The sequence below is a fragment of the Sinohyriopsis cumingii genome, unplaced genomic scaffold, assembly GCF_028554795.1.
Source record: "Sinohyriopsis cumingii isolate HCF-2022 unplaced genomic scaffold, ASM2855479v2 utg001869l, whole genome shotgun sequence".
Lineage (NCBI taxonomy): Eukaryota > Metazoa > Mollusca > Bivalvia > Unionida > Unionidae > Sinohyriopsis > Sinohyriopsis cumingii.
In genome coordinates, this window is record NW_028316075.1 from 241796 (window position 1) to 255514 (window position 13719).

Below are 13719 nucleotides of genomic sequence, written 5' to 3' on the forward strand. Positions count from 1 at the left end.
AGGTAAATCTCTTTTGGCATATACAAGTACCGTCTAAAGACAATGATTTGATAAATATTTCATGAGTATAATATACTCTGGTCAACGAATATTTATAAATTTTATTTTGATATTTCAAAACCAAATATTAGTACTCTTTGGAAATACATTCACAATTCACAATTCCGTCATCGCTTAGTATTTTCGTTTGTCTAACAATACAAGTCGACAATTGACACAGTTACAGAACACTTGTAGCAAAAGAATTTGTTGAAAATTGCCTCGATATTTAAAGCCCAGTATGGCATTCACGTTCATACGGACAATGAAGGTAATGGAGGGAAAAAGAAGTAAAATAATAACTAACTTGCCCATAAAACTAACTTATCATTGTTACTACTAACAATCAACAATCTTGGTCAAACATTTAAAACTTGTGTAAAAATAACGACTACGCAGTTATACTTTTAAGAACCTAAATGCATTTTATACAACTTATTATTTAGATCTGAAAAAGATAGTATATGAGTTTATAGGAACTTTTTATCTTATTGCAACGGTCCTCGAAAATCAAACAAGAATGTCGTAACTCTTTGCATCCATGCATCTTGTAACAGAATTCATTGAAGGGATGAGCGCATGGAAAGCACTAACAAACATTTGTACAATATTAATATCAAAATGTTTGAAGACGAATATAATCCGACGACAACCAAATCTGTCATTTAGACAACTACATAAATCTTAGTTTCTTCTGTGCACTTTATAGTACATCATTTAAACGCATTTTACGAATGTAACAACAATAAACATATTACATTAATTTAGCATTGCATGAGAAGACATTACTAATTTTGTTATTAGGTTAAAACACACTGGCCATTTAATTGCATTGTGTTAGATTTTTATGCAGATATTTAAAGACCGAGTAAGGATGAGACACATGCATTAATTCATTCATTAGAACCTAATAACTGCATGGTTTGTATGAGACGCAAAGATTCATAGTGATTTTTCTTTGTTTATCCTTTTTTCTTGGCTACATTTCCTGGCGATTCAAACCTTTCCGGATTTATTACATTTCTCCGACAGAGAATAATTCATGGAGTTGGCAAGATATTTGAATGCTGAGTTATATTTTCCAATACCATTTTAACATCAATCAATATATTGATTATTGTCATTCATTATATACGGAAATAAGTTTGACATAGTTACAAAATTTGGACATTCGCCTTTGTTGCCAAAACCACAGAATAATCCTGTCTGTAGCCTAAGTACATCAACATAATTTCCAACTGGTTAAATGCCACACGGTACCATTAAGTCTGTAGTTATACCGAAGGGAAGTTATAGAGAAGACGTGAAAGAGTGCCTGACTGGCCAAACGTGCGGGTATGCACGAATTGATGTTAATTAGTAACAATAGAATCCTAAACCAATATATAATTCGCCTTCTAAGACGGGCCTAGCGTGATTTAGATTTAACGAAACTAATCAATTTATAAACTACTCATTATTCCGAGAAAAGAACAATATAGGAGCATTTTTAATGATGTTTGAATCTCGTAGGAAAGACCGTCCTACATGGGAATAGACGTGCTAAATATCTTATGAGCGAATGTTCCTAGCAATAGCACGGAAATGGGTTAAACGAGAGTAAACATTGAAAGAAAAGAAGAGAACAAAACACTTCAGGACAAATATAGTGGCCATGACAAATGCAAAGATTATTTAAAAAGCTAAGAAAAAGATCCGTTAATACTTTGAGAGAATCCGATTGAAGATGGTAGTAAAACGAACTGACAAGAAAAATATGAAGTGCTTTCTAAAACTCTATATATACATCGCATGCGTGACTTTGAATAAAAGAATCGGTAACCAGTAGAAACGTTTTCAAATCAAAAAACGTTTCATAACAAATGAACGCAGCAAATTTATTTTTGATATGATATTAGAAGGTAAGGAAAGCATTTCCATGGGGAAAGTATTAGTATAACCCGGTACACCATTACGAAAATGTTATGTTTTTTAGCACTAAAATCCGCTTCTAAACAATATGAATGCTATCAGTGTCCTCCAATAAAACTTGGTATATAATATATAATTTTAAGCATTTCTTATTTCGAACATTACGATATTATCTTTTCCATATTTCTTTTGGGCAAAATAATCAAACCTATGATGCTTATATAAACGAAATGCACTGGTTTTAAGCGAAACTTGTTGACACAAGAAAACGTACCATAGAAAGTAATGCATTATTTAATGTATAATAAAGATTGGCAAATATGTACCTATGGTAGTTAATTTGTTCATGTATAAACAGCGTGCCGTGATAACAAATTTACACAGAGAACGTAACTGATAATCAATGAAGTCTTTTAAACAGTTGATAAAGTATATAGTGCTATCAAAGTGAATATACGCAAATTGAAATGAATTAATGCCTAATTCATTCAAATAACTGCTATAACTATTCAAATGTTTATTAAAACAACATGCAGAGCAATAAAATATCATACCAATTTAATAGTTTACTATTTATCTAATGCATCAATTCACGTCTTGGAAAATATTAGGTAGTGCTTTCCAGGTATCATCTTGGATGATATCGAATTGAAGAAATGTAATAAAATTCTACCTGGTGAATAGCAAGGAAGTGTCAAAAGCAAACGAACCCGTATAATGTGTGTATCTATTAGTATCCACTCAATGTATTTATGCGTACAGGGTGGACATCATGACAGCACTGTACATGTTTCAGAAGAGGTGTTGGTCATTCTTCACTTATTTGTGCCAGTTTATATTAGGAGCAAAGTAATTATGTTATCTTCACTATACGGTGTCGAATTTGAAGACTTTGGTTTTTACAATTATAAGCTATAAATGGTTGTATTAGTCCCTTTTATTTAATTAAATATGCTGATGGAAGTTTCTCCTGATGCAACCAAAATAAAAATATTGGATCAATCATTTGCATCCATTTTAAAGCCAACTGCAAGAGGATGAATCTTTCTATTTAAAATCTTTCATAACGAACATGGGCAGTGTTGCTTACTTTGTGCACACACAAGAATATTAGTATTTATACGTGTATTTTACAGAACATTATTACACTTGTATTATCAATGTTAAGGAAATGCAAAGTATTAAAGTGAATAATTTACGACCATTTAATTGCAAACATGACGAGATGACATTAGTTCATGTATTCAACGTTCAAACATGTACCCAGCTGATAGTAACTGAATGTATGTTGAGATTTAAAGACTGAGTCATGGTACTACGATAACGAGAGGGGCATAACTTTTGATTCGTCTGAAGTTTATTGAGCATGAAGCAATTACTTAAGAGTTTCATTTTTGCATTAGGACACAAATAGACAAACTTAGAGAACGCTCTTTTGGAATAAAAAATTGACGACAATCGACCAGGCATTTTAAGCCCAACATGACATTCAAGTTTGTCAGAATAATTTGGTCAATTTGAAAACACTGAAACAAAATCAATTACCCATGTAACTGCCTTATTATTGTTACTAATTACAAACTAATTACAAACAATACTCTACAACAAAAATTTAAAACTAGTGTTAAAAGAACCACTATACCAGTTCTGTTTTACATAAATCAATAACCTTAACAAATACTCATTATTAAGAGCTAAAAAGGATAGCAACTGAATGTAAAGGATGTCTGTCTTATAGCAGCCATGATTCAAAACAAATATGTTCAATACGCTAGAAAGGTATCGCAGAACAGAAAGGAAAGAAACTCACCAAATGATTACAAAGTTTAAAATAGAAATATAAATACCGAGAAGAAATTGAAACGTGTATACTTCTACCTTTTTGATTTCATTGAATGAATTATTGGGGATAAAAGTTAATAAAAAGCCGATAAATGACAAGCCATATGTTTTCAACACATTCCATAAAACACTTTGGTTCTTTTGTACTAAGGAAATTTAATACCACTTAACAAATTTTAATAGACAAAGGGTGTCGCAACGAAATGAATACATGAATTTAGGGCATGATATGGTAGTGAAAGTCTATGAACGGATGAGCATGTGGGAGGCATTATGTGAGCTGCGAACACGTGTTACAAAATTTGCCACGACGAACATAAATATGACCATTGCCAAATATCTAGTCGTATTGTAACACAAAAATTAATAATGCCTTATTATGTACTCATTAGAATATTATTTAAACTTATTGCTCCAATGGAATGGAAATAAATAAGATTAAAAATTAGTCATTGAATTGCATTTTTTATAGCTATATAAAGATAGGTTAAGGATGATATGAATACGAAAGTGTTACAAGTTTGATCCACTAGAATATGGTCAAAACAAAAGCATTCATTTGCATCTAATAAATTCAGGGTTATATTGGGATATAAAGATTAATATTGTGCTTTTTTTCTTTTTGTCTTATGTTTTCCTTGGAACAGTTTTAGACGAGTGAAACCTTTCGCGATCTATTAAATTTCTTTAATTTTAAGATTATTGAAGGGCTTTAGAAGACTTTTGAACATTGCTTTGTATTTTCTAAGACCTTTCAAATATCAATCACTATATTGATAATTTTGAGTGATTATATAATATTAAACTTTACATCTATGTAAATTCGAATTTCATTTTCCAATTTGATTACATCGAGAATATTGCCGTTATAGCTATGTATTTCTTTTATACTTGTACTTTGTGTTTTATCAATTTTCTGTAAATGACACGTAAGAAACCAATATGTGTGCTTTTGGCCAACTCTTTCTGGGACATTTATAAGACAATGGCGTGAAATAAATTACAAAGCTATCGTAATGCAACCCATAGGCTCATCCTTTCACATGAGCGTGTTACGGTCGAGCATTATGTAAGCTGTACGCACGTTTTACAAAATTTGACAAGACAAACAAAATGTGATTATTGCGAAATCTCTAGTCGAATTGGAACAGTTATATGAATATGGGCTTTTTATAGAATATTACTTAAACTTCTAGTACAAAGTATCGGAAATAAATGAGCTCAAAACACCATTAGTCAATTACATTCTACAAAGCTATTTAAAGGAAGGTTAAGGATGACGCGATTATGAAAGGGTTGTAATTTTTACCCTTCAGCATCTTGCTCATATGTGAGTAATTTCGAATTTCGTCTTTCCATTTAATTACACCGAAATGATTCACATTATAGCTGTATAATTATTTCAATTGGTACTATATGTTTAATCAAGTTTCTGTGAATCAGTCACTGGAAACCAGTATATGTGCGTTTGTCTAACTCCGATTGGAGAATTTATAAAAAGGTTTGAAATTAAATACAAAGCCATCAGAACAACACCCACACGCCCAATGTTTTAATGGCATTCATTACGACGATGTGGAAATATATATTGTAGTTATTGTTTATAAAACCTTTTTTTCAAATCATTTGATATGGGTACAGTTTCATCTGTTAGGTCTCTCCCTGATGCTTTGTGAAACGATTTTTAAAGATGGCTTGATATTTTTCAGCATATTTGTGCTTTCGAACGTATTTTCTCAAAGCATTACACGCAGCAGTGTGATTTTTCTTTGTATAAAATTTCCCAAGATGTTTTTTAAACGAGATTTAAGATGGCGTGCTATTGCTCAATTGCATTTATATTTGTTGTTATGAACGGATTTTCTCAAACCATTAGACGCAGTCCATGATTTGAAAACAAATATAAATCAATTGTAGATTGATAAGATATATTTCTTGGGGAATTGCTTTTCCGAGTCTATTCAGAAAGACATGGTGTATATTTTACGAGTATACCATATACAGGTTTAAGGAATCTTTATTGATTGTACGTCGATGCCTCAAAACTTAGTGGTAATAACCTTCACATATACATTCAAAATTAAGCCATTGCTTGGTATTTTATTTTTGAATAGCTTTACAACTAGACAATGAACAAAGTTATAGAACAATCTTGTTGCGTACGAACATGGAAAAGATCACCCAGATATTTAAAACACAGCAAGGCATCCGCAATTGTCAGGATAACAGAAAGAAACATAGGTAAACTGAGACCACACTTACCAATATAACTTCCATAAAAACGTTACTAATTACAAACAATACTCTTGAACAGAAATGGGAAACATGTGTTAAAACAACGAAAGAGCCAGAACTATTTTAAAGAATTTAAAAATCTTTAAAACTTCTCATTATTCAGACCTATAAGCAATACCAGATGGATATAAAGGATGTCTGTCTCTCATAGTAACGTTCTTCCTTGAGCACAAAAAACATATCAAACATACTAGCAAAATAGCTGGGTACAGAGACGAAACAAAGTCACCAAATCAAAGCAAAGTTTCAAAACACTCTTTTGAAACAATAGCATTATAGAGGTGAAATTAATACTTGTAAAAATGTAAAGGCTTTATTTCATCGACTAATTTTTGAAACCTGATTAGTGATATAAGTTATTAAATAGCCGGAAAATCCCAAGCCATATTTCAAACTCTTTTCAGAATAAACTTTTGGTCCTTTTGTACATACGAAATCTGATACCACAGAAGAGATTAGACAAGGCGTTATGTACACATATGAATGCAATAACTCATTGCATATTATGGTAACATAAGCCAAAGAAAAGATAACATGAGAAGTTTAATGTAAGTTGTGCACATGTTTTACAAAATTTGCCAAGTCGAACGTAATGTGGCTAAAGGCAGATCTCTAGTTCAATGGCAGAAAATATATGAATATTGGCTTGTTTTATTTAGTAGAATATTATTTAAACTTTTAGTACCAATACAACGTAAATAAAGTAGGCAAAACATACTTATCATTTAATTGTATTGAATTGTATATAGTTATATCAAGACTTCGTAAGGATGATACGATAACTAAAGGGTTGTAATGTTTATTCCTCTGGAAGATGCTCAAAAATAAGGCATTTACGAGTACCTAATAGCTCCATGGTTACTATGGGATACAAATATCAATCATCATTTTTTTTGCTGGGAATACTTCTTGACGGTACAAACCAATATAGCATGTTTCTTCGGCTGAATATGATTCAAATGCTTGAAAATACCTCGAACATTGCTTGGTAAAATTTAAACAATTCTAACATCAATTGCAATACTGATTATTTCGATTGATGATGTAATTTTAAGCTTTACATACTTGTAAATTCGACTTCCTCCTTCAATTTAATTACACTTGATGGAATTCACGCTTTAGCTGTGTATTTCTTTATATTATTACAATATGCTTACTCTAATCTCTGTCAATTACACATGTGGAATCAATATTTGTATGTTAGTCTAATTTCAGATGGGGAAATTATAAAAGGGTTTCAAATTCAGTACAAATCAACGAAAAGGCTTCTTCCAGCGCCTATTGCGATCGAGTGGATGGACCTATTGTATTCATTTGTGTGAAAACCATCTTGTCTATTGAAGTCGTTTGAGCAATGTGAGAGTTCTTCTTTCAAGATCTTCTATGGTGTATATTTTTTTTTGTTAAAGATGCTTTAGCATTGCTTCATGTTTTGAAAATTCTGTCTATCAGCGGATTTTCTCAAATCAGGAAACGAAGTCAGTGCGTTTAAAACAAATATAACAGATATGCATATGGATAAGGTAAATGTCTTGGGGAATGTGCAATTGCAGGCAAAAAGACAACGAGTTGATAATAATTCATGAGTATAATATGCTCTGGTCAATAAATATTTATAGATTTTATGTTGGTATTTAACATCCTAATAGTAATATTCTTCTGAAATACATTCCAAATTCCATCCTTGCTTAGTATTTCTTTTTGTCTAACGTTACAAGTCGACAATGACAAATTGGCAGAACACTCTTGTAGAATAAGAACTTGATAAAAATCGTCCAGATATTTAAGACCTTGCATGGTATTCACTTTTATCAAGACAATGAGGGCAATGTAGAGAAATATTAGTAAAATAAGAGCTCACTTAGCCATATAACAGCCTGATCATTGTTATTAACTACAAACCGTACTCGTACACAGAAATGTGAAACTGGCTTCAAAAGAACGACTAAGGTCTACATTTTATTAAATTAATAACATTTAAAACTACTCTATATTAGGATCAAGATCTGAAAAAGATAGCAGCTGAATGTCAAGGATATTTATGTCTCATAGCAACGGTCCATACACGATTATACTATCTTTGCAAAGTAACTGGAAACCAAGTGGAAACGTCACCAAATGAATACAAAATTTTACACAACATGAATGAATAATACATACTAGAAGAAATTAAATATTGTTAAATTCTAAATCTTTGACTTCATCCACTAATTTATGAGCATTCATTTAGGGATATGAGATATTAAAGGACCAGAAAATACTAATCCATGTTTAATTTTTTTTTTTTATATAAAACCGTTTGGGTATTCTTAAATAGAAGAAATATGTTACCACTAAACAATTTGAAATTGAAAGCGGTTTTTAAACAAATGAATACCATAACTCACTGCATCGTAAGACAATGAAAGGATGAGGCTATGGGAAGCAATATGTAAGTTGTGTACAATATTTACCAAATTTGTCGAGACGAACATAATATGACCATTGCCAATTCTCTAGACTGATTGTGACAAACACGTGAATATTAGTTTCGTATATGCACTTTATACAATATCATTCAAACGTGTATTACAAATGTAACGACAATAAATAATTTTAACATAAAAATGGTGCAAGAACATTGAATTGCAGACCCGAAGAGAGCATGTTACTAAAGCTTTCATACGATTAAGCCATGCTTCAGATTTAACTGTATTGTGTTAGATTTTACTTAGATATCTAAAGACCGAGTAAGGATTACACGATCACGTTAGTGTGATAACGTTTAGAGTTTGCAGACATAACCAACACAAGACATTTATTGGAATCGAATAACTACAAAGTTATACTAGGATGCAAAAGATTAATAGTTGTTTTTCTCTGGTGTTAGCAAGGTATCTGAGAGAAGAAAGGAAACAGAGTCACCAAATGACTACCACGTTTAAAAGGGCATTGAAGAAATATTAATACCGAGAACAAATTAAACCTTGTGTTCTTCTAAATATTTAATTTCATTAAATGATGTATTAGGGATACAGGTTACTAAAGAGCCGGCAAATACCAAGCCATATATCAAACTCATACCATAAAACACTTTCGGTCCTATTATATTGAGGAAATTTAATACCACCCAACTGATTTCAAAGGACAAGACGTGTCGCAAAGAACTGAAAACAGGAGCTCATTGCATGTTATGGTAACATACTGTAAGTTGCGCTCTTAGTAAAGAGGTGGTTAATTGGATTTGGCTGGCGTTATCTGGATGATGACCTCCCTCTATATTATAGCCCAGTGGGAGTGGAAAGATACAATTTCAACAGAGAACTGAGCAAGGCCATTGGGAAGAAATAATGCAATACGAGCCCTATTAGACAAGACAAATAACAAAATGTAATCAATAAGAATTACAAACAGCAACCCCAATTCAATCTAAATTATGTCAACATAATTAAATAGCAGTGTCTGATTTGGATTCTATTTCATCATAATAACCAGTGGTGTAAAGAGCGCAATGTCCAAGACTGATTGCATCACCTTCCTCCCTTGACCGTGTATCAACGTCTTCATATATCCTCGAGTCTTCCTATTCTCTACTCTTCCTAGTTCTTTGTTCTGAACTCGTCACTCCTATTTCCGTCTTCGCACTGTCCCGTCTCACCCCAGAAAGCTGTTCCTTTAAGGACAAAATTACCGCTAAATCTCCGTATGTACTACTTTCTACACGTACTTAAAATTCCAACACTTACGTTACTCAGAAGCATGCTAGCTATCCAAACTACAGAAATTCGGAACTAATTCGATAGAACATCACCCTCGTTCGTAGCGACCAGCCATAATTAACACGTTAGTGATATATCCAACGTTATCGTATATCTTTACCTACGCCACCACATGATCGATTACTGTTTAACAAAATTTTCAAATTCTAGGTCACAGCAATCCCTAACTTATAACATTATTTAAACATTACAAAATCAGATATAAATATGCGATTATCATTAACTCACGATAATCATTATCGTGTTAACAGACCAAGATAAATATTTCATATAACCCTATGAATTCCTACACATATAAAAACTTGGATAGCAGGCAATCGTTAATTCTATCATTTAATTCTATCATAAACTAGTAACTGTATAATTAAAGAGGTAAATTGCATAACAACGCTAGCATTAACAGATTTCCATGTAATTGAATAAACGATACATAATATGGATCCTAGTCATGTCAAACAATTTGCATAAAATAATCAAAATAAAAATTTACGTGGAAAATTAAGATTGATACAAGATGGCGGACTGTTCAGATGGACGTTGCAGTGCTCTTGTGCAAATCATGGATGATTCTGTTTATGAGACTGGCTCCAGGAAGAAATATACTGAACTGGAAACAGCAAATGAAGGTGATTGTACTGTACATGGGAATTGTGGTTTAAATGCTTTTTATGATGTACATTTGGTGAGTGATGAGCCTGACAATGCAAACAAGGCAGATCTATGCTCGCAACCTCAGTACACGAGTACACAGACTGTTGACAATACATGTTTTGACAGAGATACCCAAGATTCGTGTCACCGGTGTAACAGCCCAACATATCAAGATGTCATATCTCAGGTTCCCAATCAGGACTATATTAGAAGACTTCATCAGGAACTAGATAATCTACCCAGAGACATGTATATTGAGAAATTGCTAGAGGTTTCACACGACAGTGAAGTTAATGAAACCTGGTATAGGTCAGTTTTATTTAGTAGAGCACGAGGTTTTCCTGGCTGTCCGTCTGGATATTTGGTTGTTAGAAAGAAGAGAAACGATGTAAGTAGTTTAATAAAATATGCAAGGGATTGTTATTCTTTAGCTATATTTATAAAAGGGGATCCTTGCGAGATCGATTCTATTTTTAGCAAGAAGAAATCAAACCCTCATATACAAGCTGAACATTGTGAACATGACGATGAATATAGCTCAGGGCAAGTAGAACAAGTGATTAATTCAGCAAGACTCTCGCTAGCGGCAATCAAGAGTGATTGCGGTCATCTACAACAAACTGTTGTTTCGCTCAGAGAAGAGATTATATCTCTGAAGACAACCCAAATCACATTGGTGACTATGAATGACCTTAATGCATTCCGTGCTGATGTAAACAATAAGGTACAGGCACAATCTCAAACAATAGAACTGCTCCGTAATGAGATTAAGTCAATGAAAACTACTCAAAGCGTGTTGATGAAAGAAAATGAAACTCTCCACACCATCACCGAGCAACTTAGAGTTAAGCTGATGAAATCTTTGAGTAAACCCATGTCTTATGCGGATGTCGTTCGCACGAATAGTCCAGCTGTAAGTAACCTAACATGTAGTGCCAATGGATGTGGTGATCAACGCTCTCCATCAATTGCTGCTCAGAACAAGATTCAAGTGTCTAACTCTTGACTGACTCAAATAAACTGGTTGCGATACACACTGCTGCCTATCAAGTGAATCTCAGAACAGAACTTCAGTGTCCAACTGTTTGTCTCCCTTGTCGGTTGAGGCTGACGACTCTACACCAGGTACAATGGCAGTGGAGTCACAAACCGGCGTAACGGCCCAACCAGCTTTGGAAAAGAGGGGGATCAGTGCTCTGCAAACTTTGATTTCAAAAAGTTCGGATATAATTTCACAGACTTTCGATAGAAGACATATCGCCCACTTCGATGGAAATATCCCACAGATTTATAAAGCCAATGTTCATCCTGATATGACAAATGTTGTACGCACACCAATTCGGAATCAAAATAAACTGTTAACCCACACCGAACGGCTTTCTGAACAGAGGACTTCGACTTCGACCAAGATAGAGAACGTTAGGCATCCGATGGCTAGCAACAGTAATGTGAAAGGTATTGACTTGAAAACCCCTCCTAGCAAGATACCTACCGTTATTGGGGGTCAGGTAGAAAGACCTAGATCATTTGGTAAGTCAGGTTTAGAAATCGGCTCAGAGAGTATTGTTGGACATGAGGATGTTGATGACAATAATGAAAATGTTGTATTTGAAGGTGTAGTTAGACGTAGAACAATGCGCTTTTATGTGGGTGGCATTGACGTCAAATCTACTGCTGAAGGACTCGGTAAATTCTTGAAAGAATACGATATAGATCCGTTATCCATAAAGTTTATCCACAGTAGACATAATTGTCTATCGGTCAAGCTGACTGTATATAATTCAGACTGCAACACTGTTGAAAATGATGTAACATGGCCAAAAAGTGTTTATGTAAGAAGGTGGTATGCGAATCAATCTTGGCGAGACAGGTTTAGCAATCGCGATCAGGAGACAAATGAAGGTGCAGGATGCGATATTCCGTGACTAGGGTGACAGTCAATTGTTCATAAATTTGCCATTATGTTCTGTCGTAAGTTAATGTGTTTTGTCATCTTTGTCATTTTAGTCCTGCTTTCACAATGAATAAGTATTAATATGCCTATATTGCAAGCTAATATGAATCTTAATATACTGACCTGGAATGTTAGAGGAATTATGTCCTCTGCTCTTAGCTTTAGTGCAATGCTGGATAAATATAATGTTGACGTAGCTTGCATAACTTAACATAAACTATTACAGCACATACTTCCATTTTGCGATACTATTCGTTCTGATTATAAATGCACTGCTAAGGCAGAGGATATTTCCTCTAATAGTACGTTAATAAAATGTGGTAAAGGAGGAGTTGCAATCTTCTGCAAAACTTCTCTCATGAATTATGCTAACTTTATAGATGAAGTTAAAAGTGACAGAGTTGTTGGCATAGAATTCAAATTTCCCGATATGCAAAATGTATATATTTTTCTTTTGTATATATGCCGACCCTATTATATGGCATAGATTGTTACAAAGCGCAAACTGAGTTGATTCAAAATCTCTATGATCAGTACTCACAGCTGGGGGACGTGTATTTTACTGGTGATTTCAATGCAGTAGCTGAACCAGACACTTTCAGAGATTACAAAGATAGAGTATTTAAAGAGTTCTTGCGATATGATAATCTAGTGAGTGCTGGACATTTCATAATATGCACTGGTTCCCATTATACGTTCACCCCAGCAAGAACGATGATTGATCATTTTGTACTGTCGGATCAATGCATAGGTAGATTACGAAGTGTGCACATTGTTTCAGATCACGAAGAGCACGTGATATCTGACCACCTCCCTATCCTTACTTCCCTTCGTACAGTGACCTGTGGGAGAGACTTCAGACAGTCTATGAAGAGAAACAACATAGCCTGGAATAAATTAAACGCTGATATCTTGAAAAACTCAATCTGAGCTGGACCTTCGCCTGAAAACTTTAGATATAGATACTATTTCGGACAATGTTGATAGCTTTTACCGGCACATTGTTAATGCAATACAGCAGTCAAGCGACATCGCGCTTCCAAAGTCTAAATTCAATTATCATGCCAAACCACACTGGTCAAATGAACTCAAAGAAGCACATAAACTTCAAAGACAAGCTAGGTATACTTACATAAATGAGGGAAGACCGAGGGGTAGTCAATTTAATTCTTACAGAGAATATAAAGATAAGAAGAGAGACTTTAGAAACGTTCAAAAACTGGCTGTGAAAAAATATGTGGGGGAGGTGTATGAAGAAATTGAAAAAGC